This window comes from Saccostrea cucullata, unplaced genomic scaffold (assembly GCF_032062105.1).
Source record: "Saccostrea cucullata isolate Sc308-1 unplaced genomic scaffold, CSIRO_AGI_Scuc_v1 ctg75, whole genome shotgun sequence".
NCBI lineage: Eukaryota > Metazoa > Mollusca > Bivalvia > Ostreida > Ostreidae > Saccostrea > Saccostrea cuccullata.
The window spans coordinates 97,424-105,044 of NW_026940114.1; positions in this window are offsets into that span (position 1 = coordinate 97,424).

Sequence of the window (7,621 nt, forward strand, 5' to 3'; positions counted from 1 at the left end):
CGTAAAGCAATTAAAATGGAATATTTAAGCAGGGAATATACCCCCTTGATTTAGGGGACAGGGGAATAAAATAGCAGGGGTTATCAAGCAATGGAATCCCGTGGCGCTTCTGTCAACATGAGCGAAGATAACGAGCTGACGACTGCGGGAAAGCGCCCGTTAACTGTCCCATGATTGCCCTGTCGTAAATTCTCTCTGAAAAATTCCGTATTCGGGCATAAATTGGCCCTCTCTATTTATTCAAGAAATGCTGCAGACGTGACATTGATATTCTTCCAGAAATTTTCACATGTACAACCAAAACATTATTTATTATTACTTGCTCACTGACAGAATTTATCGCCAGAAGGAAAATTAGTTTGAAGTTTGACCAAACGTACAACATGTATTCACATATTTATAAGTTTTATAACACAAGTTAAAAGTAATTTTTGTCAGAAAACCAATACTAGGAACACATTTTCAAAATTTAAACAAAATCAGTGCATCACTTCCGGGGACAGACTTTTGGTTGTCGTAACAGCTGTGAGAACAGGCAGGTCTTGCTACACCTGTATCTCGGCTTTATCAGAGGACCTGTACATTATGTTTGTTTTTCTACTGTTATAAATGACTGTTACGTGCATAGAGCAGTGGTGGTTGGTCTTCCCATTTATCACACTCCTGTCCATCGACAGCGACCTCAACCAAAACACCAACACCCTTTACAAACTAAGCCACGTACCGTGAGATGTAAAGATAGCTGGCATAGATATCAAAATGTAGCATTTACTTACTCCATATTTCTCATGAAAAAAAAATAGATTTCATTAGATTTCTACATTCTTAAATTTTTTCGGGCATAGTCATTTTCCAGTGGAATTTTTTTTTAACCTAACTTTACCTTTTTTATCTCTAGAATGTGAAATTTCTGAGCATAAGGTTGTGTTTGCAAAGAATAATCGGTTGGATTGCTTTCGAGAGGATCTGAAATAAAACCTTGAAAAACAGTATTTGAGAAATAGAAAATGTTCATATTTTGACTGAAAATCATTTGCATTTCCAACATCCCTATCTTCAGAGCTATTGAACAATCGAATATTAATCCTTTTTTTAAATTATTCAAGACATTGGTACCCCATCCCCGAAGTGTGAATTTCAACAATGGCATATGTTAGGGTCTCCATTGTGTTTGAGTAGTTTCATGTTTTGTTATGATTTGTGAAGCTTCTGTGAATACTGTATCTGATCCAGATTATCTGATAGAAGCATTTATCCGACTTTCACTCTCATAAATAAATAATCCGTTCTTTACAAGAGCTCGTGTGTCTATGAGTACTTTCATTCGTTTGTGTGACTGAACGTATTGTCCACTCTCGCTTCGCAAAGTACCATTGTAGCGCTCAGAGAAGAGGTTTAGCTAAACGAGATTTATCCTTGAAGAGACTTCTAATATTTCATACTGTGTTGACTTTTAAGAATAAATGAGATTTTATGCATTTTCTATTTCATACAATAGTTGGATGTAGGAGCGCTCGATAGACCCTCGAAAACACTCGGGTTATGCCATACGACTCTCGAGTCCAGACTAGAAGTAGACTTCCCTCGCCAACATAAACATTTAGATATCTCTGTAATGTTTCAGGTCAACTCCATCGCATCAAATCAAGGCTGACAGAAAAATTCTTCAGGTGAAAATTAAGTAATCGGATTAGAGACTTTGATGGACTGCTTTGATAATTAGCCACAATCAGCCCCGATGTTCTCTCGCTGCCTTCTGGACGATTTGGCGTATAAGGCCTAAGAGGATTGTTCATGTTTTTCTGTCGATCTTTTCTCAGATATCGTCCGAAAAGGCCTTTTCCTGACTGTTTATTCCTGATTGAATGTTGTATCTGTGCACATATCGACAGGTTTTTATATAATACTTTGTTGAGGATCAAATTTACCGTTTATCCGACAAACTACCGACTTATCCGTATTAGCGCGACCCTGCAAAGGGGGCAATCAAAGACATTCCGAACTGCGCTCCACCATAACTTTGGACTTTTGCCTCTCTGATAACACCTAAATTTCTTTAACTTACAATTAGTTAACGGTAATTTTTGATAAAAAAAATTGTCCAATCAACATAAAGATAACACATTTGAATAAAGCGAAATCTGTAAATGTAATATATGCCAGAATACAAATTTTTTAAAAATAAAAATGATTGTTTTAGAATATTTTTAAGAATCAGATAGGAATTTACACGATCAAAATATGGTTTCTGAAATATTTTAAAATATACGTTAAAGAAATAGTAAGCTGAGCATGATATCATGAATCACGGCTGGGATACAAAATGAAATTCCACTGAGTCCCCACGACACTGTCAATGAATTTTGTTAATAGGTCATTTATAATGGAACTCCTGGTAAAATTTTGGAGAAAATGGGGAAGGTATTCTATTGATCTGAAAGGGGTATACTTATACAGCAGTGACCCCTACACGGGGGGAGCGCTCCGTGCGCATGCAGTGCAGTGCTGTCGGTAGAACTTCTTGTGCCAGCTAATGCGTCTCAAGTGGACCTTGTTGACTTTTCAAATCCAAATTAGTCGTGAGTGTTAGTGACTTTGACATCCACAGTTTAAGAATTACCTTTGTTGTTGTTGATTAGAAAAATAAAGGGTTATTCATGGCCGATTTAATTCTTAAATCATTATATACTTCTTGTTCCAGAAGTATTTCTTTTTCACCGCAGATCTCGGGACCCTTGGCACTTGTTCGGATTTGGCTATTAACCTGTGTTTTTAATCGTAAAGAAAGACAGCGCACACCTGCGTGTGTATAAGTCTACATAAGTAAACCTGCATGAGTGAAAGCTTGTTAACATTCGTAATGGTGTTTTTCGTTGACCCATCGGCTACATCAATCCTCATACAATAGCAAGGGTTCTCCAAAATACTTATAAGAACACTAGCAATCGTTGTAGGCCCCTAAGCCGACCTAAGTGGTCGTTTGACACTTTGGTTAATGAAGTCCATGTCCTATGTTTGTGACAGTTCTATTTGTATATGCTTACATGGCCTGTTTTTATTTCGGTAAATCTAAATAATGTATATATCTAAGAGAACTTCAAGTGCTTCTTGTTTGAACTATATCGAGAGGAAATTAATGTAACATTAACATTTCTCTTAATTTTTAATGTATGTTTATCCCTCGTATCTTACCTTTTTAGTGGGAATTGAAATAAGTGTATAGCCCGTCAAGAGTTTCTTGAATCATGCTTAACAACGAAAGAGGACTGATTTCAATATTCTTTTATTCCCATGATTTGCAATGCAGATATACTTTGCTAAGATAAATGTCACACTTAAATGTGATTATCTATTACAAATCAATAATATTTTAATGGATGCTGTCTTCAAAAGGATGGGATAATACAATAAAAAAATAATTATAAACACTTTGGAAAAAATGCAGGATTCTTACAATTTAAATGTAATTTAAAAAAAAAAAAACATCAGAAAACAATTCTCCTTCAATTCGTATTTTTTGATTTTAAAAAAGATTCTATCGTATTCTCAAATAATAATATTTAATGATTATTTTATTTATGTATTTATTTAATTTTTTATTCATTTATTTTTTTAATTAGTCATAGATCAATAATTTAATGCCTCTCTATATCATGTTATCGAAAGAAATACGTGGAATAAAATTCGGATAAATTGCATTTTTTTTAATCGGTGGTCGTTCAATATGATACACTGTATTTATAATTCACATAAAATGATTTAAATGTAATTTCTTTTTTGTAAAACTCGTCGATACTTTTGAACAAAATTAAAATAGATACTCATTCGAAAGAATTTTTAAATGCCAAACATATGGGGAAAAGTACATATATACGTTTATATCTTTTTAAAATAATTTAAACAGAATTTCAAATTTCATCAGAATAAATATTAACATACATGCACTATTTCCAATATGTTTGTACAATTTTTCGGACCTAACCAATGCATATCTTATAGTGAGAGAAATTTTATACAGTAGAAATATTTAATGCCAATACAGCTAAAATTTTTATCTTTGAAGGTTACAACATTTTTACTGGTTGTTCTGGAGTATTTTTTAAAATTTTCATTCTAAGATTATTTTAATATATTTGCTTTAAATGCATGAAAATAAACCCATTTCTTTTAAAATACCCTATAAATCCAGGAAACGTACGTTAAAATTTTTGGTTAGAAATATTATTTACGATATCGGTTTGACTTTTATACTATTCAATTCTTTACAGTAAAATATGATTCTTTCAGTCCATTACATCATAATTTGTTAAGTCTTAAAAACACACACACACACAAATCATTTGTGATTAACATACTTGTTTATTCATTATTTGATTAATAAATTAAAGAAATGTTTTTTTTAATTTTTTTTATGCAACGGAAGTAGATGGACCTGAAATTGAAGGGAGGAAAATCTGTATGGTTAAGATATGATATGTAAGAAATATATACCTTGGTGATATTTTGCTCTTATAAAGGATGGATAATATTTTTTGGATATTGAGGTCAAAATAAGATTTGTTTTTTTTCTTTTAAAGATTGTAACGGGATACTAATCGCTTACATGTTTGTGTGGGAGGGGGTCTTTTTAGGTTCAGAACTACCCTCTTTTAGTCACGGCGAATATTTGAAGCTTTCTCAGATATTGTTTGCAACTTTATAGGAAGATTTCCTAATTAGCGCAATTTGAAAATTCACACCATATAGTATAAAAGTACGACATGCTTTTTATAGCAAACAATTCCGAAATCCAATGCCTTAAAGGTGAAAATTCCAGCGCATTATTCCCAGTAATCTGCTAGTGTTGTTCCTACTGTGTACAGAGTTACTTAAATAATATAAAAACTGTTGGTAGTGCTAAAAGTTTTACCAGTAATATTTGCAGGTGTCAGAGTTTGTAAAGCTTCAACACCTGTGTCTAATACCAGGTAAGCAGATATTGTAAGGTAACTGCTCCATACAAAGCAGAAAGAAAGTTGGGGGCATGATTTGGAGTTGTTTCTTCTGGGTGCGTCTAAACAACGACAATTGTGGTAGGAGAGAATTAATGATAAGGATTAATCGCGACCTGTTAAACTGTCAATCAAGGTATCAACTCACTGATTGACAGCTCCTGATTCAGGCTCGTGATTTCATATTTTTCATCAAGACCTATATCGACAAGAAAACTGTGCGATTTGGTTTTTAATAAGGGCCAATGCTGTATATTGATGTATTGAACATTTTAGAGGACACCCTTCCTTGAAACATTCGAGAAAGAGTTCAGTATCTTATAAATCCTTATTTTTATGGGTCAATATATTGTTAATTGTGACATCTGTTCTCTGCAATGTTTAATATGTATAGTAGGGCTATTCACCAATCGCTCTGACTCGGTTTCTGATATTTTTTGCTATGTTCTGATTTCTTTTGTAATCACTAATAATCTCTATTTCGCTGAGATACTCCAATCTCCATTTATTTATTTAGTTCATTTCAATCATTTCTCATCTTTGTTTATTCTGGCACCTGGGCCATTCTCGGCTGCATAAAAGAAGTCTTGCTGCATTTTGTGTTTTCGCGTGCCGTCATTATTTTGGACTAGTCAATACCACGAAGTATAGAACTGTACAATCAATTAAGCTATGAGAACTTTAAGTATGTACCTATCCATGCTATCTGAGATCTTTCTGAAATGCAATTAATACTTGTATCTTTGTGAAGAGAGCTGCTATTCAAAACTTTATCTTTGAACTGTCGAAAATCAGAAATACATACATTTAATTATTCGCAACATTATGGAAAAAAGCGAATTTAGGGAATTTTAAATTGGTAATTATAGTACTTGAAATAAGCAATAACACCGCAAAAATTCTTGCTATAAGAGAGCCCGTTATCAAGCACTATTTGATGATAGGTTTGAGTACTTTTTTTGGCCACCTGAACACCTCCATACAATAGCCATATTTGTCAATGTACGATCGTTTTAATGACCTTGTTCAGATGAAATTAAATGCTCAAAAAATTTAATTCAGGTCAGAATTCTTTCTGATAAATCAATTCTTTATCCCCATTTCCTGAAAGATATGTTCATTTGTGCATTGTTCTTGGTTCTTTGAACTTCAGGGAACGCGAAGAAGACTTGGATCGTACCTGTTGTCCAATCCTGTACATGTATTGTGTTCCTTGTTTTTAACAATGTAATAAAATTCTGTTTTAATTTTGAAAATAAAGGAAAGAAAAGGTTATAGTTGAAAGAACAAGGACAACCTACTCCAAATCGTTCAGAAGGTAAAAAAAAAAAATCCGGAGAATGCAAAGTCATTCTGTATAATACAGAATTAAGTCTTGTACATGTTCTCTCGAAAACGTTTTCCGATTTGAGCAAATAGAAAAAGGTCAAATGTTCTCGAAGGAATCTGAAAGAATTTTACACAAGATCTGTTTTTATCAATTCCAATTAAACATTTTTAAAAGTCGCTTTTAGTAAAACTTACATTAAATTTTTATTCGTAAAGAAAGAAAAATTAAAAAAAATTATGCATCCACTTAAAATCAGTGAAATTTTTTTTATAAAATTCTATATGAAGAACTCATTATTTTAAAAGTCAGAATTTGCTAGGTTATACTCAACATATTTTTTAGTGTTAAAAAAAACATTATAGTATCAATTTCTTCTTTTTTTCCCCTTAAATTCTGTTTTACGCTTGTTAGTTTGACTTTGAAAATATCAGTGTATAAATAAATGTTTAATACAACCTTAGAAACGCAAAATAGATATAATTTGATCAAAACAGACAAGAATATTATATATTAGAACAAATAAAGGACATGTGTATAACTATACAAAAAGCTGTCACAAAATATATGATTCAAAGCCGTTATCGAATATTTGTCCCTGGATAAATTTAACATTTAAACTTTTATGGTATTGATATTCTCATGAAAAATATAAGCCTCTTCTATTTCCATTTTTTAGAACGCACCAGAATTTGATCATTATTGTTTGAATATGGCAGCTAAAAGTTCAGTGTCAATCTACTTATCGAATTTAGTTTTTACAAAAAATGTATCATATGAAACATTATACACTAAGTAAATTCACTGCTACTTCAAATAATAAAACTAAACAGAGGCATATTCAGTGCATGAGATTGTAATTCATTCCAATCATTCAATCCCCGAATAATGTATTTTTTTTTAGGAAATGTTACAATGTTTACACATACATTATAAATAAATATATCTTACATAATATGCACAATATATATGCCGAAATCCTGCAGTATCAGAAATATATTTATTCATGATTTTTTTTTTTAATAAACGATATTGAAGAAGACTTTTTAGAAATTCAAAGAATTTATTATTTTTTAATACCTTCTCCGACAAAACATACAAAATCCACGGAATTATTTTTATATATTTGGTGTGTGTGTGGGGGGGGGGGGAGAAATTGATTAGTATGATTTTCAATGAAATCAGTATATCATTGTCAAACTGATGTAACGGGGAATAGATGATTAAACAAATCTGTATTCTCACTGTGTGTTGTCCTCTACAATAAAAATGAAGTATAAATGAATTTGAAAGAAAAATTAGC